Below are 23,506 nucleotides of genomic sequence, written 5' to 3'. Positions count from 1 at the left end.
TTTAAGTTTATGTCTATCTCTCTCTTTATGTGTGTCTACGCTTATATACAGAAACATGTACACACACATGTGCATGTACACACATTTATATACATCTTCACTCAGATGAGTAGAAAACTCAGTGGAAGGATCGAAGATTTAAACAGATAGATAAAGGAGGATTTGTCATATAATGCCTCCAACAACTCACCCATGGATTTAGTCATAAAAAAACTTGGCTGGCCCACTGCCTTAAGAGTATCAAATAAATAAAAAAATAAAATTCCAGTTACTGAATTGATGAACAAAGAAGCTGGAAGAAAAAGAGGCAATTAAAATGCCATTTCAGTGGAGTTATTCCTAAATTTATCCTATAGAGAACAAAAGATATCTGTTCTGATGAAAAATGTTGTAAAAACTATTCTGTGGTTTCATTACAGGTGCTGTTCAAAACTCATCTATAAGCAGTGACAGGCTTTTCAGCTCACTTCAGGGGTTTCAGAACACAGCACACTTGCTGAATGAAGAGAGCCAAAAAATACCCTTTTAATTTCTGTGTCTGGTTAAATATTAGAAAGCTAGAACTGTGAGTAGCACCCTTTGTATTTCCTAGGATTTTTCTTTTAAGGCATACTTTTAATTATCTGTACATATGCCAAAATAGAATCATTCAGGTTGAAATCTCCCATGCTAGATGACTTTAGTTACATTTTAACAAAAACAAGTTAGCAAAAGTGCATATTTCCCATAGTATGAACATGAATTGTTTTTAAAAATTGATTCTTAATTCTATTTTGGAAAGCTGTAGAAATTGTTACAGATTCTCTTTATTTCTCCTGTTGCTTTTACATTTTCTTGCTGCTGTACTCATCATTTTACCCAACATCATAATCTCCAAGGAGCTTGGGAAGATGGACTGCCATGAAAAGTTATTTCATGACTGAGCATGAAATTACCAGCCACTCTTCAACAGGCAACTTTTGGAGTGGGGTCATTCTTCTAGCTAACTGATTTGAGCTTCAGTATTCAGAAATCCACAGATGCAACATGAAGCTTGATTAAAGCCAACAATTGTTGCTTATTCTTCATAGCTATTCTAAGTTAGTGATTATTTTCCAAGCTCTTCGACACAGTTGAAAAAAACTAAATTTAAATCAGCAAGGAAATTTCAGCTTTCCCGAAGTAGATAAAATATTGCATTATGCAGGAAACTCTACAGTCAAGGAAGATGACAGCATTTTTGGTATGTGTGCAAACAATAGTTCTTTACTCATGCTATGAAATTACTTCGGAAATGGTTATATAAGAGGAAAACACAGAACTGACAAATCCAGAAGTCAATCAGACCAGAAACCAAAAGGAGAGTTTAATTAAATCAATTAACTATTGACTGTTAGCATTTCTGACATATGTTTGCTTGGACAGTTATTACTAGAAGTATTTATGACTGCTCAAACCTTGCAGCTAAATTCAGGAACCCAAAAGATACATTCAGATTGAATCCTATATTGGCTTCTAGCTAACTACATATCGTATGCAAATTGTTAGCTGTTAACACAAAGGTTTACAGATCTGTGCTCCTTCTTACTATTTCCGGCAAATGTTTATTCATTATACTTGGTTTCAAGTATATTTGGAGTGAATAAATTTGATCCTACAAGTCTTGCAGTCTCTGGTATACATTCCCATCTCTCATTATTTTGGCTAATAACCATAGTTTTCATTCTGGCATTCCGACAAAAAACTTGATTCATTTTCTATGTTTATACTTAATATTCACATTTTCATTTAGCTTTTCACCAGCAACTCTGACTGATATTAAATCTAACAACAAACCTAGAATAGTGTCAATTTTCAACATAGTATATATTGAAATACACACAACTGCTTGTGTACAATCAATGGATACATTGCTGCCTTAGACCATGAATTTATCTTCTCTGGAATCCAAGTATGAATCACACATTCTAGCAAGAGTGAGTGATGATACATGTAAGGTACCTATTTTGAGCTGGGATGGATTTTTCTTCAGAATGTCTGATACGATGCTATGATTTTGGTTCTAGGAGAAAACCTTCCTGATATGTTTACATATCACCAATGTTTACAGCTGCTGCAAAGCAGTGTTGTACAGAGCAGAGACCATTTGCAGTGTGGGTCCAGAGGAGCTGGCCAAAGTGATATTCCATACTGCATGACATCAAGCAGGAGGAATTCTGAAGGGGGTGGGAGTTCATATCTCCCTTCCACTGCGTAGGGGCTAGTTGGGCATTTACCAGGTGTGGTCAGCAACTGCTTGTGCTTGTTATATAAATTCATAGTCACAACCACTATCCTTTTCCTATTCTCTATCTTGGTTAACAGTTTTACCTCAACCCAGGAATTCTACTGCTTTTCTCCATGGTTCTGTCCCCTATCCTACCAGAAAGCAGAGGGTGAGTGAACAACTGTGTGGTGCTCAGCCACCTGTCAGGCTAAGCCACAACATATGTGTAATGCTGCTCAGACATATGAAATACCTGTGCTAGATTGGTGAGCAGCAGAGTTGAAAAGGAAAGAAGGGGTACTTTACTTTAACCTTAGGTGAAAAAAAAGTAATTATGGGGAAAAAAAAAAGTCTGTCTTAGCTGTGATAAGACAAGAAGATTCTGACTTTCTATTAGGCTCAAAGCAGAAGTTTTGGGTTGAAGTGTAATCAAAAATTACCTCCTAGTTTTTTATTCCCCCCCCCCCCTCCTAGAGATGAAACTTCAATTGACAGTCTCAGAGCTTCAGATTATCTATCTGATAGAGAAAAGCTGTCTCAAGCAGTGAGGACCACTAATCAAATATTGACAGATGAGATGTTCTAGAAGATAAAAATAGATTTAAAATCCAAAGTGACATTTTTTTTTATGAGACTCACAGCCTAACTGTTAAAGTCAAGATGAAAAATAAATGATACAGCCTAAGCCTTTCAATCCATTTATTACTTTTTCTAAATATAACGAATACAAGTTTCCTATTTAAGCCAAGGTCAAACCCCTACAAATTAGCCAAAATATCTTAATATTTTCTTCCATTCTGATAAAAAGACATTTGCTTACGATTCAACCAATTCTACTTGATTTGGAAAAGCAACAACTTTAAAATATATATATGGTAAATAGGATATACAGGTATAAATTGTCATACTTTGTATTTCACTAGTACACTACTGATCACATTCAAAGCTTAGTTAAAATTTCACTTCAATTAACACATTAAATTTAATTGCCTGTAGTAAAATGTTATGTAGCAGGCAGGAAACCACAACTAAAACCAGAAAAAGCACCATCACCTAGTACCAAAAAGAAAGAAAGAAAGATAATTATTTCCACTACAAATTAAATTGCTGTAATATAGATCAAGCTTGAACTGAAGGGCAATACTTAGGTCATACCACAAGTGTACAGACTGGTGCCATAAACAGTGGAAAAAAAAATAATGAAGCAGCATGTCTTCAGAAAGATCCCTTTTCCACTCCCGCTCTTCCTCCTCCCCCGCCCCCCTTTCCCCCCCCCCCAAAAAAAAATGATGTACATGTTCTCCAGCTAAAAATGGTGCATGGTTTTGACTGGCTAATCAAAAAATAACTAACCAGCTATATTTAGCTTTGGTAAAGGCTAATCTTGAGTGCTGTGCATTTTCTGGGCTCCACAACACAAAAAGGACATTAAGATCCTTGAAAACATCCAGGGGAGAATCACAAAACTGTTAACAGGGCTGGAGGCAAGTTCTGTGAGGAGAGGCTGAGGATGTTTAGATTGCCCACTCTGGAGGCAGCCAAGAGATGACCTCAGTGCTCTCTACAGCTCCCTAAGGAGAGGAAAGAAGAGGGACGTGCCATGCTCTGCTCCTCATGAACAGGTGTCAGGTTGGGAATAGCACAAAACCATGTCAGGGGAAGACATGAGGAACAATTGCTTTACCATGACAGCAGTCCAAACAGTGGTACAGGCTTTGTAGAGAGGTGGTTGATGCTCCAAGTCTGTCAGCGTTCAGAATGCATTTGTACAATACCCTCAAAAATATGTTGTAACTTCCAGTTAGCACTGAAGCACACAGACAGTTGCACTAGGTGGTCTTTGAGGTCCTTTCCAACTGAACTTCTATTCTATTAAAATATCACCTTTAATCTGGGAAAGACCTTGATGTTGCTTTGATGTAATGGCATCTAAGCCTGTGCATGATTTCATTTCTCAAATGAACAAGGTACTTTAAAAAACAGCAAAACAAACACGCACAATAGTTCTTCCCATGTTTGGCTTTGGGACCTTGAAGACTACAACCAATAATCAAAAGGGAGTTCATAAAAACTGCTTGTAGCATGGGAAACAGGAATAGAAGGAAAAGGAAAATGTAAGGCTATCATTTTCATATAGATGCATCATACATACAACTGAGCACAGTCCTTCAGCACAGGAAACATTCTTCCCAGCAGCATGATGACAAGCACTCATCCCCTAAGAAATATAGCATCAGCCAAGGTTGACATGAAGCAGCACATTATGAAGGGAGATAATTTTGGAATAGAAAGGATACAGGGTAGTGCAGTAGAAAGCCTAAGCTGTAATAAATAGAGGATGCATGATAGGTAGGCATAGTTTGTAATGACAATCAATTAGGAAGCATACAACACAACATACATTCCACAATAACTTACCTGCTATTTGATCAAATCTCAAAGACTGGAATCCTGAGGAACAAAAACACATAGGCATTTGTGTGTGTATTTCTAAAAGAAAGGACAGAAACAAAATAATTTCAGATGAAGACACGTAGATGAGGAAGCTTTACTCTGTAACAAGAGAAAACTTAGTGTCAGTCAGTATCTTGAGGCTGTTACTATGTGGCAAACTAAGGATAAAATCCAAATATGTTTCAGTACAGCTATTTTATAATAAATAGTACAGATATTTATAATAAATTTATAATGAAGCATATAGAAAGTGAAACTATATTTTGAATTAATGTACTTACATAAAACTATTTTCAAAGCACTGAGGCCATGCATGATTTTGTTCAAGATAAGATTTGATTAAGAAGTAATTTTGTCCTGTCCACCAAGGCAACGCTTGCTTCTTAACTTCTAAAATTCATGACTACATATCACAGTGGAGAATGGAAAATTTTAGAGGACAAATATAAAGAAATAAAATCTAACATGAGGAAATTCAATCATAGATTTTTTTTTTTTTTTTTCTATAAAGTCTTTAAATGTTCTGTAAAATAAGCACCTACATTTTCATGCAATTATGTCCTAACTCCAACTCAGAATCTCTTAATCTAGAATATAACAGAACGAACTGGACATTTTCAATTTTATTAAAAAGTGTTCTGGTATAGACACTGTGCAAACAACAAGTTTGCCTTTCTTCAGAAAGATTAGATGGCTAAAGTATTAAATAGGTACATATATTTGATTTTAATTAATATGCACAGTCAAAATACATAAAATATTGAGGCATTATCTATGTAAACAAATTTAAATGAAAGATGCTTTCATTTATAATGTACAATCAAAAAAGAATAACAAAAACCATAAAAGCTAAACAGAAAATAATTATTCAAGTATGTGACAGTAGGTGTGTATTAACATTGAATAATTTGCCTCTTCGGACTCCTTACAACTTCAAAGAAAGCCTCATCTAGAAAAAGAAAGTTTTCTAATACTGGCACAGAGAATGATTTCCGAAATATTCACTATCATTCTTCAAGAAGACACTTTTTCTTAAGTCTCAGTCCTGGCGTGGCATGACTTGCCATTTACTTCGTACCCAAACTCTTACTTAACAGTTTGATTAGTGATGCTCCCTAGCAGTACTTAATCAAGATTTTACCTGCTTGTATAGCAAAATACAGTAGTGACAGTGCCTTTGAACGGGGTACAGGCACTATAAAGCAATAGCAGATAGGAAACAGCAGAAGGAAAATTAGCCACCCCCCCCTTCCAACAATCAATAACAGCTGAAGAAGAGGTAATCTCTAGCCAAACAAACATTGCCTCTTCAGCTGCTAACCTTCAAATGAGGGTGAGGAGGGGTGCATCCTGGCTCCAGCACTTCTGGTCACTTTTGTGCATTGCTTACACCTGAACTCCCTGGGTTAGCAGTGCCATCTCACCAGGTGCTCAACCACTAATTCAGGCCACAACCTGGTAATTCTACTGTACTGCTTTAACTGTTTATAGCGTTGCTGTTAAAAGAACTTCATTCTCTTTAGAAGCAAAAAATATCAATGAATGTAATCTCACAGCATTTGCTTTAAGCAAAGAAAACTGGCATTCAGTTTACAGATAGGAAATTTCATGAAACCAAGGTTGATTGGAGGTTGTATAAGGAAGTCAGCTACTGGACTGCCACTGATTTCAAGACTAATCCCAAGTTGCAATAAAACTTACAAATGTTGTTTCAGTGTCTAGATTCACAGTGATAAGCATTATCTTCTTGAAAGATTTTGGATTGAATTATGTTTCTTTTGTAGTAAACTTTTGTTATTTGGAGCGTTCATTGCTAACAAACCTTAAAAGATAATTTCACTGCCCATGTTGAGAAATTAGCCAGTGATTGTAGATGAATTGAGAGAAAGCATTGGCAACGTACGGGTTAAACTACTTCAATTATAATTAGAGCAATTCCACAGTGTGGTTGCTCCCACAATTGGTTTTATTGCACAGAGATGTAATTCACTCCATTTTTATCTGCTTTGAATCCAGCCTTATTCTGCAATTTCTGGATCATATAAACTAGGTTAGAATAATAGCAAGGGAGGCAGAGACCTGTCATTCAAATGATTTTATTCCATTCAGTGTAAAAAGGACTAATGTTACAAAAAAAGTTCAAACATTTCTGAGTCCATTAAATTACCTTTTCTAAATCTTTTCCATCCAACAGAGAAATGCACTAATTTTCAAACTTCCATTGTATACGCATTACATCCTGTATGTTACGAAAAGGTATGCATAGCATCTGTGTAAAATATGTTTGCCAAGATATTTCTATAAATTTTGCTTGCTCTGAACTAGTATAAAATTAGTAAAAAAAAATAAAGATTGATTTAGTGTGGAAAAAAGATTTTTTGCTGGTTTTATTTCTTTTTCTTTCTTTCTTTTTTAATAATTCTTAAAATATGAACTATAAACCTGAACTATTTTTTTTTTTTTCCTGCATCAAATTTCAGGCAGATATACACGTTTCAAAGAAGATTCTTGCTGTGCATCCATAGGAAATCTCCTCTTCAATACATTTTCCAGAAATTTATCATAGAATCCTTGGAGGTGGAAGGCACCTTTAAAGGCCATCTAGTCCAGTTCCCATGCAATGAACATCCACAGCTATGTCAGGTGTCTCAGAGCCTGGTTTAGACTGATCTTGAATGTTTCCAGGGTCAGAGCATCCACCACCTCTCCGGGCAACATGTGCCAGTGCCTCACAATTAGTGTAGATTTTTTTCCTTATACCCAGCTTAATTCTCACCTCTTTTAGTTTTAAATCATTTTCCATCATTTTCCTATCACAGACATTGTTTAAGGGTCTGTCCCCCTCTTTCCTGTAGCTCCCCTTTATATACTGAGAAGTCAACTGGGAGCCTTCTCTCAGGAGTGTCTCTCCTGTACTGAGGACTCCACACTTGGATACAGTGCTCCAGGTGAGGTCTACAGTTCAGAATAAAGAGGCTGAATCATCTCCCTGAGCATTGCTGGCTCATGTAAATCTTGCCATCTAACAGTATCCCCAGTGTTTTCTGGCAGTGCTGTGCTCTTTCCTTACATCCTCTAACTTTGTATCAGTAGTGGCATTGCCATGACCCAGGCTCAAGATCTTGCACTTGGGTTTGCTGAACCTTGTGAGTTTCTCCTGGGCCCCCTGCTCAAGCCTTTGGTCTATCTGGATGGCATCCTGTCCTTCAGGCATGTCCACTACAACACACAACTGGGTGACATCCACAAACTTGCTGAGGAAAGATACTAAAGAGTGTCAGTGCCAGCACCAACCCCTGGGAGACACTACTCATCACTGATCTTCATCCAGATGCTGAACGACTGACCACCACCACCAGAGTCCAACCTTGCATCCTGTTCCTCACCCACTGAAAAGTCCACCCATCAGACCCATACCTTCTAATTTGGAGAGAAGGATGTTGTGGGACACCATGTCAAAGGCCTTACTGAAGTCCATCCAGATAGATGACATTAGTAGCCTCTTCCCTTGTTCATTGATGCAGTTACGCCATCATGGAATATCACTTGTTTGGTCAAACAGGATTTGCCCTTTGTAAAAGCCGTGCTAGTTTTCCTGTATCAACTCTTGTCTTCCATGTGCCTTAGCGTAGCTTCTAGGAGAATCTGCTCCATGATCTTTCCAGCAGAGAGGTGAGACTGACAGGTTGGTAATTCCCTGGATCATCCATAGTTTCCTAACATTTGGAAATGCCATTTTCTCAAATAAAAGATATCAAAACAACAGTTTATCCAGAGCTTTGATTGGCTTACAGTGATTTATGATAGGCAATAATTCTCTATTCCTAGCAGTCACTGGGACAAGGCTGTGCTTGAGGCCTGTGCACATACATTTTGAAATTAATGGAGAAGCAACATATGCTGCTTCTATCAGCTGGGTGTGCTTATCTTGCTTTCCTCCATAGAATTTTTGGATTTCATTTGTTTCTGTGAATTATGGAATGCAATTAAAGAAAGAATGTTGAATGAAGAGAAATGAGGAGGAGGAAAAGCTAGAATCAGCTCAAGAAAAAGCCCTACTTTGATGGTAGACACTTTATATTTTACACTGTCTCACCCATTCTCACCTTCACCTAAAACGATTCGTACAATGTCAATAATATTAAAATGATTTGTGGGCATGTCTGCAAAACAAACCAGGCAACATGGAACAGACCTCAACCCTTTACTGGTCAAGACTTTTTCAGACCCAGACAAGAAAAAAAAAGAAAAGATTTCTAACTGGAACAATATGTTGCTAATACATTCCTATAGTTTCTAGATCTGTGCTGCCTCTAGGGCTCTTGAAAATTGCAGTGCACTAGGCTACAGGGATATGCCACCTCCAATTCTTATCTCATCTGGTTTCTCTTTCTTCCTGAAAGCACTGTAGTGCTTAAACTGTGCTCACAACAGAAATTTATTTGTGACAGTTACTGTGAAGAGCTGTACAGCTCCACCACATTTTTAGGGAAATTAGTATGTTCTCACTAAGTTCTTGGCAAAAAAATAAAAATAAATAAGAATACTAAAAGTAAAACATAGTGCACTTGAGAACGGGTTTTATTAGCACTGCATTCAATTGCTGTAGAATACACAAGTAGTTCTGAGCTACCGTTGAGGAGCATTCAATAGGATCCAAAAGGGAAGCAAAGATGGGTGTTTCAGCTGCTGAAAAGAGGCTGAGGGGCAGCTGCAGAAATGGAAATGTGCTATCCTTCATGCAGAAATTGCAGGTTCTGCAGCTGTTTAATTCTATATGGAACTTTCCTTTTCACATGAATATTCCTTTATTCAGAGTATCTCTTCCAAGAGCATTGGCAGCAACACATCACAGGATCCTGTCTAGTACTCTTCAGGGTCTAACTTGCTATTGCTTTTTAGTCAGATAAAGCTGTGAAATGCCTGCTTATTGCTAGGGCACATTTTGATTGCTCTCCTGTCTTCCTTAGGCTATTCAAACGAAGGCAGCAGCTGCATTTTGCCATTCACAGTCAATTATGCCTAAAGGCTTATGTTTCCTGTCAAAAGCTTGAACTAGTGATTGTATACAATTTTTGTTCTTTAATCATGTATCACTTATATTTTCATAACATTTTCCATCTAATAATAACTTTATTGATCCATTCTTCAGTCTTTAAACATTCATGCATCTAAGCACATTTTAACTAACTTCAGCTGATCAGTTTATACCTTAAATTGCACATATATATATAATAAATATATATATAAATATATATAAAATATATATATTTTATAAGGCCATACAATAGTCACTCAACATCAAGAAAAACTTATAAGGGCCCAAGACAGAGCCAGTCATTCTTTAACTGTCACTGGAATAATCACATTTAAAAAGGAACAGAACTAGGTTGCCGCCTTCTGTTTAGTGTGTTTCCTGTCAGATAATTGAAATGAAAAGAAAAAAAAGAAATATAGGAAAGGAAATGAAAAGGAGGGAAGGAAAATAAGTATATGATCACAAAAACAAAAATAGATAAAATTTAGATTAGGTAAAATAAAAGTAGATAAAATTTAACATCTCATCTTTCTTATAAGAATATTTTTTCATTCGTTTCTTTTCATTCATATATTTTCTATAAAACACTAACAGTTATGAACATTGCTTATACATTCCAGACATCCTCAAGATAAACAGCAATTGCTAAAGATAGTATCTAAATATACTTACTTTCCTCTGATACACCCTCCTCATTTTCTCCAATGCTTTTCCTAAGAATCAATGATACTTGTCTTGAAAAGAAATCTGCTTCTGCTATCACATCAATGCTTTCAGTTTCTATTACATTCCACCGCTGCACAATCCGCAATGCTGGATTTCTAATATTGCTAATATCACTTCCATGGCAACACACTAAGATATCGTGAACTTGGCATTACAGTTTTATTCCTAGAGTAGGTCTAAGGAGGAGCTGATTTCACAAAACAGCTGTTATTAAAACATGGGTATACCTGATAACCAAAAGAAATTACTGATGGGATTGTATCAATGTTAACAATCAATGTTATCAATGATAACAATGTTCAAAGTACCATAAATCAATCCTGAAAAGAAGTTGTTGTTCTTCAAATCTTACCAAGAAGAATGAACTTGTTCTGGTAGTGGTGTTTAAAACCAGCCATCCTTAAAATGATAACAAATATAGGACAGGTGTTCAGTTTTCAGGTAAGATAACGTTACTTGCTTTTTTCGCATGTTGAATTCAATCTAATACACAGTGGACTCAATGCAATGTAAACAGAGGACAAAATATGGGCCTGTCCTTTGAGCTGCAAATATTGAAACTCCACAAGGAAATGAATGAGAATGAATTCAACTTCCCTAGCTTGCAAGACAACAATTTTATCAATAAATCTTTTTTGCTTTTAAGCTCAAAATGTAACGTATTAAGTAGAACACGTATCATTTTGGTCAGCATTCTGTCATGTTTTATGATACATAACGACTTGGAGAAAGTGTGCTCCATTTGTTACTTCCTGGCTAGAATCCTATATTATATTGTAAGAAGGAGAATAACACATAGAACTATATGTGGGCTGCACTGCCACATGCTTGCACATGACTGAATATCTCAGGCATAAATTACACTATTTTAAGAGCAACTAAATCTTCATTAGTTTTACTCTGTATAATTCTCATTGGCCTCAGTTGTGATAACAGAGAAAAATACTTCTCTACTGGTTTCAACACAAGCTTTTATTGAAGTTAGTTAGGAAAAAATAGAATACTGAGATCTCCTGATTATGAATGAGCATATAGAAAACAGTAAGTAATTGTCTACTTGTAAGGCATTCAAGAAAGCTCCTCCTGCTCTATGTTAAAGTGGAAGATTCTTCAAGGATGAATTGAAAGTCAGGAAGCATAAGAAAGGAATGCTTGCAGCAGAGAATCCTTCAGGATCTGTACTAGCACCTGCTTTCTTCAGTATATTCACTCTCAACTGGGAAAGCAAAGAAAGAAGTTTCATAACACAAGGTTAATTCAGGATAATGAGGATAGGAGTCAATCATGGAAGCATTTCAGTGGGAAAAAAAAGACTGAATAACTGTACCATAAAATGGCAGCTGAAATTAGATTAGGAAGACATACATAAAGTGATGCATGTGGAAAAAAGCAATCTGAATTTCACAGACAAAAAATGAACTCTTTTCTCAGGAGTGGTTGTCCTGGGTTTTTCAGTTCGAAGCTCTGTAGCAATGGAAAAATGAATAAAGTGCAAGAAACAATAAAAAATAGAACAAAATTGGAAAGATTGTTTGCTGTCATGGAAATACACAATGCACAGGTGTCTTGAATACTGCATGCACTACTTACAAGTCAGAAACCACATAGAAATACTGGGAAAAGCTCAGAGAAAACTAATTGGTGTGACTTAAGTTTGGGATTCTTCACAGTGGAAAGGAGATGATTAAGGGGAAAATAAAATAGAAATGATAAGAGGAAAAACAAGAATTAGCAGTCTTTTCCAATTATGGATGATTGAAGTAAACAAGTTCACATCAAAGAAAAAAGTTTTTTCTTTGCTTTTGGCACTTTTCTCATCTCTAGCTGAGCTGGAATGCTTGACTAAGATGTCTCTGTTGCTTTGACCTCATACAGTACTCCGGTTGCTACCATATACCTTCTCACTCGAGCTTACATCTGCCAAAGTGGATGGACTGGAAATGTTTTAAATATTCTGGAGAGAACATAAGTCCCCCAATCAGGACACACAGTCTTCTCTGCACAGCCACAGAGGGTCATCCTCATGCTTCATCATATATTAACTAGATCATCATTTGTTACTTGTGATTTAATATTTGAAATGTACACAATCAGGACACTCACTTGTTTATCCACTTACATTATTTTCAGTTCTGTATTGTTTCCCTTCTGGATTTATAATGACATCCATGTTTGAGCAGCCTCACAAAGCAAATTATGTGAAAGAAGGCAATTCGCATAAGAGCAGAATGTGCTTTGTTTGTACTGGTTGAATGTACAGTTTCACAGACTACCAAACTCAATGGTTAAAACAATAGATCTAATGCTCTGAGTCACAGCTTTTAGAATACTCCTGCCCATTAGTAGTCACCGTGGCTAGCATTTCCAATAGGGTCAGTTATGCTTTCTTGTATGTCATTGGATTTTTTTTTTTATTTTATAGTTTTCTATGACAGTTTAAGGTACTTCAAGGGTTTTGTTTGTTTGTTTTAAAATAGGAATCTGCCCCTCTCCACTGGTACTTTTACCAAGCACACTATTCAGGAAGCGCACATGGCAGTGGCTACCATCCTGTGCATCTTCCCAGGGTACAATGCCAAGCAAACACTGAACAAAAGAAATGGATGCACTTGCTTCAATTGCTTTATTTCACAGTCAGCGCAGCTCTTTTCCTGGTTAAGGTGTTAAATACTAGCCGTATTTTGAAACTACTCTAATGTTTTGAGTTGTTTGGTGCACAAAAGTGTTTGACTGCTGCAGAAAAAAACATGATTTTGCTAGTTTGCTGAGAGAAATTTTGAAAATAAAGTTATATGCTCTTGATTTTTTTTTTTTTTTTTTTTTTTTTGCATGGCTCTTACTCACTATGCCTTAAAATGAAAAGAACAGGCTTTTCCCTCTTGGATTTTGCAAAATTCTATTAGCTGTTGTCTTTTGCCTTTTACTTACAGTTAGCTATTACAGGGTATTGACAGGCTCAATCCCACAGAAATTACTATTGTGTATTATCGTCATTCTCTTACCAAGAGCCCATTAGCAAATTCCAGAAGTAATAAACAAACAGTTTTTCTTTTTTTAAACTTTCTTAAACTAGTCTGTATTCTTCAAGTTACAGTTATACACTAATCTATGATAGCATACTATGATATAATATTATTATTTTCCATGATACAAACTTTTATTTTGAATCTGCAACATCCAGATGATAAATGATTCTGTTTCATCTATAAACTTGCATTCTTCACCAGAAATTATCATGATGCTCCTCTGCTTAATGAGTTGGAAAGTCCAATCTAATTTGTTTATCATTGTATTTGTCACTAATCTCAAGATGCTGTTGCAAAAAATCTGTCATATTTTAAATTCTCTTTTGCCTGAAGAGGTAATTTTCCCCTCTTAACTACTCAAGATTTATTTCCCATTAGCAACAAATCCTTTTAGATGCAAACAAGGTAAGTCAAGTAGGAGAGTTTTTACTTTGTTGTGGTTCTGGAATTGTTGTTGGCATGCACTTTTGTGCATAGAAATCAACTCAGCAGACTTTGGAAGCTGCATGTCTGTAGGCATTGCATCCCTCCCTCATAGATCCTAATATCAGACTGATGGAACTACGTGCTATGTATCTGATCCTCATTCAGTACTACACTCACAAGAAATATCTGTACTCTGAAAGTGAACAGTCTATAAATAAAGATGAAAGAACTTCAGAACGCATAGAAAAAAACTGAAGACTGAATCAGTGTAAGAACTCTACTTATTTCCCTGAGAAAGTTAGTGAATTGGACTTATAAACTACCTACACCTTTCCATCTTTTAGTAAGCTGCATGGTTCACAGTATTCGCCTTCTACCAACTTTGTCTATAAACATAATTTTATCCTAGTAACTTTTGAAAGTACCTACTTATTGTACATCATAAGACGCTTAGAAATTTTCAGTCATGATGTACAAGAAAAACATCTGAGATACCATAGTACCAGAAGACATCAAAAAGTAATGAGAATACAGGTGAATAGCTGAAACAAAGCAATCCACAAATTAAGAATATCTTGACAGAACATGTTATTTAGAAACCACAGGCAGATTCCAAATCAGTTTTAAAAATAGACTTGTATTGGATGAATGAGCTAAATATTTCAACTTCCACAATTTGTATTTGTTTTAAATATTTTGACATAGTTTTCAGTTCAAAATGATTCTTCTCTATTCCTATGATAATGGAAATTGTAATGAAATACTTCATCTTCCTTAGTAAGAAGGCTCATCTTGTCTGTCTAGCTTTTGATAAATAGCACACGTACAGACTGGAAAAACTGAAATAACTAGCAAATAAATTTTGTTCTAGTGTGAACCACGTATGAATCTTGGAACTAGACATTCTTATTAATATACTTGTCAAAAGATCAGGTCATAGAAAAAACTTACTTCAGTTTTCTTTTGCCTAAAACAGCAATTTTTCAGTATCTGATGTAAGTTTCTTGGTGTGGTACTTCTTGCACCCAAATTCTGAGCCCGAGTTTCAATGACTTTTTAAAGTCAAGTACAGATTCAACTGCTGAAGTAAAATGATTCCTCAAGCTCAATCCAAACCTAGAGTTACCTTTTCTTATAGGGGGGCTATAAAAGACCTCTCTTGCCATATAGAAATAGATAGAAATCTCTTTAAGATGTATCTATTTCAGTCATTCATTAAAGGACCTGTGCGTATTTCTGACATAATAATCCATACTACTATGTATTATATAAAATGATGTAATCTTAGTATGGCTCAAACAGGGTTTTCATATTGCACTGATCTGTGCTCTCTCTACCTTCGTTACTGACCTGCATGAGAGAGCTATAATGCAGAGCAGAATAATTCTGGAAGTTAACATAGAAATCTTTGTAATGCAGTTGTTCTTTTACTAAACACAGGAATGCATACATAGAAAAGTTTATATTTGATACACACTATATTTTTAGCTGCACAATTGAACAGATTTTTCAATTTTTATTAAACATTCTTATTCTGTCCATGTAAAACAAACCCAAAGTTACACAGGGAATGTTTGTTGTAAATGAACTTGAAACATCTTTTGGAATAACATCAACCAAAAACAAGATTAATTGAGCTACTGTTATTTTCAGTGATATGAAAATTAGATGACGTATTCAATGACATTAAATAATAACAGAAGCAGAGACAAAAATTTCTTTAAGACAAAAAATTACTCATTTCTCAAATTTTTATAGTTAAAATATACCTAAATAAATGAAAGAATTAAAAATTAGTGTTATAATAATATATAGCACATAATAGAATATGCATCTTTGACATTATAATATTAATAATTTTGTTTTCAACTTCTTTCATTCATCTCCCTGATGAAAAATTCTAGATGCTATAACTTACAATCTGTCAAGAAGATTTGTAGACTACACTACATGTGTGGAAGCTGCCTTTCTTGTCCATTTAGCATGAAAAATATTACTCTAGTGAGAAAACCTGTGGCCACTTTACAATTAGTCATAGCTGATGTCACTTACACTCTCAGGACACACTAAAAAGATGCTGCTTACATTTGCATTGTGTTCAGAACTTTACTAAATATCACTAATTGACAGTATTGTCATACTTGACTCTAAAATGCTAACTTCTCCCCACATACATAACTAGAATTTACTTAGTTCTTTAAAGTCCGTGACCAGTCTATTGCCTACATGATATATAAAAAACATAATCAGTTTTCTTCATTTGTAAGTATTTCTTATTCTAAAGAACAGAAATGACCACGAGAAAAGAAGAAAGAATAAGAAGAGGTGGAATTTCTAACACACACACGCTTGATTAACTTTCATATTCACATGTTATTGAATTGGGTCACTGAGAAAACTACAATAAAGAATCCCTCTACTCACAGTATTTTCAGTTCAACTAGAAACACTTCACAGTGGACAGCACTCTCATGTAAATTCTTGTAACACTTTGTCAAGATAAATACATTCTCAATCCCATTATCAGAAAACCATCAGGTTTCTGGTAGCTTCACATAAAATTTGATAGGAGGGACCTTGGATGTTGCAAAGTACAAACGATGAATCTGAATCATAGCCATGCACAGTTGAGTAGAGGCCATATAATATTTAGAAGTGGAAATATTTACTACCGGATTTCCCAAGTGAATCTAAGTAACTATATTGTACAGTTATGAAGTACACTGTTAATGAAATTTGTAACATATAAAAAAATCCTGTACATCACAGAATGGCTTAGGTTAGAAGGGACTTCAAGGATCATCAAATTCCAACCCCTTGCCATAGGCAGGGCAGCCAGCTGCTAGGTTAAGTACTAGATCAGGCTGCCCATAACCCTGTCCAACCTGGCTTTGTACACATCCAGAAACAGGACAGCCTGTTCCAGCACTTCACCGCTCTCACAGTGACAAACATCCTCATGACATCAAACCTAGATTTCCCCTCCTTTCATTTAGAACCATTCTCCCTTGTCCTATCACTGCCTACCTATGTAGGTTTCCTTCACGTTTATAAAGTTCCATTAAACACTGGAAGGGTGCAATGAGGTCTCCTTGCAGCCTGCCCTTTTCAAGGCTGAACAAGACCAGTTGCTATACTCATGGGAGAGCTGCTACAGCCCCTTTGATAATGTTCATGGCCCTTATCTGGACCTGCTCCCCAGCTTTCTCATGCTGGGGGCCCCAAAGCAGGATGCAATACTTCAGATGGAACCTCATGAGGGAAGAATAGAGAGACACAATCACTTCCCTCTCCCTGTTAGCCATCCCTCTTCTGATGCACCCCCAGGATACCATTGGCCCTCTGGGCTGCAAGTGCACAGTGTTGCATCACATTAAGCTTTTCATCAACCAGTACTCCAAGTCCTATTCTGCCAGGTTACTCTCAAGGATTCCTTTGCCCAGTTACAATTTATTCACTTGGGTTAACATCAGGCTTGCATAACATTGATCATACACAGTTTTCATTATGCAAGAATGATTGCAAGACAAGTTTGAGAGACTTGACTAGATGTCTACATTATTTTAATTCTTTCCCTTTTCAAATATAGATGCCTTTTCTGGGTATAGATAACGATACTTCTTTTCTTATGTACTTCTGTTAGGTCTTTCCCTGAGAACTAGAGACAACTTGTCTGTCCTATTCTTGAATGACATGTCATCAACATTGTTTGCATGGTTCTGATTTAATAAGTGAGGTCACATCAAGTACATTGTATCCCACAGACAGCAGAAATTTAACAGCTCCATAAATGTGTCAAGATGACAAAAACATCATAAAGTTGACAGAAATTTAATATGAACTACCTCTAGATTCCCTCAAGTATCAATAAAATTATTTTTTTCTTTTTTTACTTTTTATTTATTAATATATTCTAGATTAACCGTATAGAAACAAACTAAAATGAACTGGAATGCACTGCACTATACAATAAATTAAATAAATTGATATCCTATAGAACATGCTGCTGACAGCTTTGTCTTTTTCAGCAACTGAAGTTCACACTTAAAATAAATAATCTTTGCACAACACATGAGTAAAATAGTCAAGTTCCATGGTTACGGAAAACAGACAAAAAAGTTATCTTTCCCAGTTTCAATTCTAAGAATTCAGCCCTTCCCCATCCCACTTCCTCTTAACTCCTCCCCCTCCTCCCACAAAAAAAAAGAAAAAAGAAAAAAAAGAAAAAGCAACTCAAATCTTCACACAGTTAATTGGAAGTAGGTTTTTCAGAGGAACTTATGTTAGAATTGAATTCAAGAAATGTTTAATAATTTGTTATTAATATACAGTTTTGCATAAAAGATAGGAGCAAAGGCTGGCTGTTTTCATACAACATAATTTATATATTTTTGATGTCATAAAAATCATATTGATTTCATTAATTCAGAAATCAGCCATTTTGTTCATGTTTACAGTTTTAATGATACTTCAGCTCTATCTTTTTAAAGACCTTAGGGTTCATAGGAGATACAGGGACAAAGAAAAACTTGGTTACAATCTATATTTCTGTTAAGTTCTTGTCTTGAGTTTTATGGACTGCTGCTTAAAAAGGAAATTGAGAGACAGACATGAAAACTAAGGAAAAAAAGGTGTCCAGAGAGCAGTCAGAGAACATTCATATTAACAATAAGAGATGGTATGGCATCCATTACTTTCTTCAATTCCACATCAATGCATTGGCTAAATAATTAATGTGGTAATTTAACCTGAAAAATCATTACAGTGCTGTAATTTGTATCCCAAATTTATGACTGTGTTAAAAACCTATCCTCCTCACAAGTGGACTCTGTAGACTGATGAAAACCTTACTCTACGAATCAAGGATCTATATTCCTATGGATATCACTGGAAATTTCTTTTAATGCAATGCCAAAGTTCTATGTTGAATTAGTTACCTAATATTGTATACAAATACTTATTTGATATCAGACAGTTTAAAGACAATTTTTAAAATGGTTCCTATGTGTTCACATGCTATTGAATTCTACTAATATACCTGTTAACATAGTTTCCTAAATATCGTGATTATATTAACAGTTTTTGTCAGAGAGGACTAAAGAAATTTCTACTTTATACAATAAAATTTATGCTTATTCATAATAAGGACACTATCACATTTCTTACTGTAAAAAAGTGAATGTGTCCCTGGGATATATATAATTCCTGAGAAAGCCTTCAAGTTTAGGATATTTCTTCAAACTAATAGCACCCATCTGAACTGCAAAATAAGAAGAAAAGTTTCTGGTGCACCTGTTTCAGGCTAGCTACTGGATCATTCATATTTCTGAGAGATGCCTGTGTTTCTTAAATGAGCATCTTGCACTGTAGGCACCAGTTGTTCATCAGCTAGATATTATTGTATATGTTGCATATGCTATCCCATGTTTATTAGCATTGTGATTGATAACAATTATGGAGTTGTATTACACAGTAAATTCTTTGGATTTTATATGATTTGATTTGGTAGATAACCAGATTTCTTCTTTGTATGCAAATATATCTAATGCATATTTGAAAACATTATGTATGATATTTATTCCCAGTAACAAAAGGAATTGGAGTTATTAATTTCGGATAAGAGAAATTAAATCTGAACTACTATCGCCTAACTTCAATAACATTATATTTAACAAAAATTCAGTTACCTAGTCAGTAAGAATATCTCATTTAAATAAGTGACAAAAAAGGCCTAAATATTAAAATAACTGTTTAACAGTAGTCATCTACATTAAAATGAATCAAAGAAAAAAAAAGCCTGCCACTTAACTCTATCCACTTCAATAAGCAGAGAATCACATCTTTATCAATATATAAAATAATTTTCTCATTTTCTGATTTTATTAGATCCTCAACCACCCCATTTTTTCCCCCCAAAATGTACTTTTATTATGAATTACGTAAATGATTTAGAAGAATGGATGAAACAAAAGGTTGCCACTTTTATTACCTGAACTGATGACAAAAAGTAGGAATATTACAATGCAAGAGACAATTTCAGTAAATCTTTGTAAATATGTAGGAGACGCACTAAGCTGAGTATTTGGATCACCTAAGCTGATGGTGTCTAGATTCAATAGATTCATCTAATACAGATGGTGTCTAAATTCATTATTTGAATGCTGAATAGCCTTAAATACAGCAAAAAAAAAAAATAGAAAATGTAGAAATGCACATGAAATAGTAAGGGACACAGTCCAGATTAGGATTAAATGTAAAATTCAAGGACATAAAAAGGAAAAATATAAAACTTGCCTGTGAAAGCTGATGTTTATCTGACTGTTCATCTGATAATTCCACCTACTTACAGTAAGCATGTGTTTATCAGCTCTTCAGAGATTAGTAGCCTACTCCAAACTAAAGAAAACAATTTCTGTTTCCACTGACCTACTGCAAAGATCCTTCAGCTCAGTATTATAATGCAGTCCTGCCAGCTAGGCTTTCCTAATAAAGAATTGTTATTCTCTGTAAAACAACTTAAAGATAACGAAGTGAGAATCTAAGAGGTACTTCCAATAGTTTCCTTGCTGCAGACTGTAAACTCAAATGAACAAATTTGCAGGATTTGACCCATAATGACCAGTAGTCTCACGTTTTCATGCACTTCTGACAAAATTATGACATTTTAAACCAGTAGTAATAAAAATCGAGACTAGAACTTTAGTATTAGCTTATATTTGGACCAAATATTTTGCTAAATTATTAGCGTGTTGATTGGTGCATTAAAACACTGAAAGATGAAGAACTACAACATAAGATATAAGTTTGGAGACAATAGCTAAAAAGCATGAAAGACATTCGGGTTATATATACGATATGTCTTTCAATTCTCTATCGCAATTTTCAGACTATTTCATCATCCTTCAGATTTGAAGCAAGGACAGTAATAATTATGGCAGACCACATTGGTAGTGCATGATAATGTTGATTTCTTTCCAATTTAGTGAAATAAAATTGGTTGTTTCCATTAAGATTTGCAGTCAGGATGACAAAATAACTACCAATGATTCTGTTGATATTTACAATCATAAAGGCATAGTTCAACAGTATAAAGTCAAAGAGAGTTTTGTTGCCCGTCTGGAATATTTTTCTCTTTCCTTGAATATAATGTAACAGAGAGAAGTCCACAGCTCCTTCCTTATACTGAAATAATCTCAGGTATACCTCCTTTCAACTGCAAATACATCAGTTCATCCCCTGTAATCAGTAGAGGATGTTGCACCAATAAATTGAGTAAAATGAATGCCATGCCTTATACTAAGAGAGAAGCGCAGACGTTTCAAAAATGTATTTGTCTCTATTTGCAGAAATACAACAAACATTAACAATAGTTTTTAAAGTACTATTTCTGAAACACTGAGAAAATTACATTTACATATACATAGACACACATATATACACGCACTCATCAACTTGTGGAATATTAGATATACCACAGAGCAGTAGCTTTCGCTTTCAGCTAGGTTTTTAGCCATTTGGAGGGTAACTAAAATACATAATCCAAAGAGGCTAAGTAATGGCCGCTCTGTAGTTTTTGGTTTTCTTTACAGTCTAACCCTCATGCCTCAGAAGCCTAAAATACCATGAGACTCCAAATACCAGCCTAAAATAGTTCCTACTTATTAACTGAAACTCAAACTAATTACCAGATCTGCATGAGATGTCACAGGAAAAAAAAAAAAAAAAAAAAAAAGCTTTAAAGGTTGTTTAGTTGCAAAGAAAAAAAAGATTTGAAGACATTTTTCAGATGAAACAAAGAAAATGAGTTTCTATTTGAGTGTATAAGAAAAAAAAACTCTGCATCAACATAGAGGTCAGTTCTATTCAGCAACAATAATCAGCTTAATTGAGCCAAACAAAACAGACACATATAAATTCAATAATTGCAATTGTTTAACTGCATTTTTGTTCTTTAATTTAACACTGTTATATTTCACATTTAAGTTTCACATTAACTAACAATGTTAATTTAAGGAAAAAGAAGTTTAGTTTTCTGCATACACAAACCCCATTTTCCATCTTAGTCTCCAAGTTTGAGCAAAGTAATGACTTAAATTTAACAACTTCAATCTAAAAAGACATCCACTTTGAATTCTAGCCACCACACTTACATTCTGTGTCAGAATTCAAACATCCATATTTATGCTGCCTATTCATCTATTGAAGTTAACAAAGTCACCTTTCGCTGTAATCTCTAGATTGTTAGTTGATATAAAGGTTGAATGTCTCACAAGAAGACTTCAGGAATTCTGGAATTTGTTTCCTATTTGATATCACCTTCTATGATACAAATGTCTTTCTACTAACAATTCTCATGTGCAAGAGAAACTGAATGCTACAGAGAATTGAAAGACTTCAGAACTCATTCAACCACCATTACTGAATGTTTGCTTCAGCTATTTCTAAATTTATTGCATGACCAAAAATAATTAATATGTAAATACATTAGATGGGAGAAGGTTGTTAGAAATTGATTTTTTTTTTTGGCTTATTTTAAAACCTACTACAAAGAGGTAGTAACGTATACAAAAACATGGAACCTTTTTTAAGCACTGAGAAAAAGCAGCGAAGAACTTTAATACCAAGGGGGAATTAAAGCACTGAAGGAAGGAAATAATTTGCGGAGAAGGAAAGGGGCCTTTGGAATGAATGTTTATTATACTGCTGAAATTATAATAAAAGAAGAACAGGCAGTGTGCATATTCTCTACTAGAAGAAAAGGGTATCAGATTAAGATAGAAATTAAAAGCATGACTGATGGCAACTACTATTTATTAAAAGCCATAAGAAAAATGTTCTTTTTTCATTTGTCAGGAACACAGAGACAACAGTTTCATGTATTTATTAAGTATGACTTCAGTGATGAAGAAAAATCCAATGAAAATAAGTAGCAAAATCTTTAATGCAATTAAAAGATTACTGGTATGAAGTTCAGTTTGAAAAACCTACAGCTAAGGAAACTGAATTTAAGTGACAGTACAGTTTTGAGTCTTTAAAAATGAAAGACTCAAATATTCTTTCAATCAACCTCCCAAATGAAAGACAAATACTATCACTTGTCACATAAATCATTAAAAGAAAAAAAAAAAAACATTCACATGCCAAAAAAACATTCCTTACTGTAAGGAAAGGCAGTAGCAGATAACCAGATCTAAGTTATCCAAAAACAGGTAACAGTCAGGATCCAGTTAAAGAAAGAAAGATTTTCTTACCCATCCCAAGGAACAGGGCCAAACAAATACTCCAAAAGGAAGAATCTCCAGATAGAGACATGTCACGGAGTTCACTAGGTCAATCTACACCAGTGACAGGGAAGCATACAGGACTCCCAGCACACTACATGATGTTACAATGTGGAATACTGAAAACCAAAAAACATAAAAACCATGAAAAAATGCTTCCCATGTGGCAGGCAGCCTTTAAATGAGGCTTAGGGGTTGAACCTGGTGAATTTCTTTCACCTGTGCTCCCAGGGCTGGTTGTTTCCCTTCACAAGGTGCTCAATCATTGGCTCACGCTGTGACTTAGCAATTCCCATACACTGAATTTACT

At 35.0% G+C, this 23,506-nt stretch overlaps 1 long non-coding RNA gene across 2 annotated transcripts in view; it reads right to left on the bottom strand.

Moving 5' to 3' along the window:
• Window positions 1-23,298, bottom strand: part of LOC149918117 (uncharacterized) — a 31,741-nt gene extending 8,443 nt beyond the window's left edge. For both annotated transcript variants that reach the window (XR_016466392.1, XR_016466391.1), the window contains exons 1-2: window positions 23,167-23,298; window positions 4,664-4,735 (exon numbers count right to left, since the gene is read on the bottom strand). This is a non-coding gene — a long non-coding RNA (uncharacterized LOC149918117). The remainder of the gene's footprint in view (window positions 1-4,663; window positions 4,736-23,166) is intronic.
• Window positions 23,299-23,506: the final 208 nt, after the last annotated feature.

The sequence above is a fragment of the Phasianus colchicus genome, chromosome 4 (assembly GCF_987193195.1).
Source record: "Phasianus colchicus chromosome 4, bPhaCol1.hap1.1, whole genome shotgun sequence".
In the NCBI taxonomy this organism is placed as follows: Eukaryota; Metazoa; Chordata; class Aves; order Galliformes; family Phasianidae; genus Phasianus; species Phasianus colchicus.
This window is presented reverse-complemented; position numbering and strand designations above follow the sequence as displayed.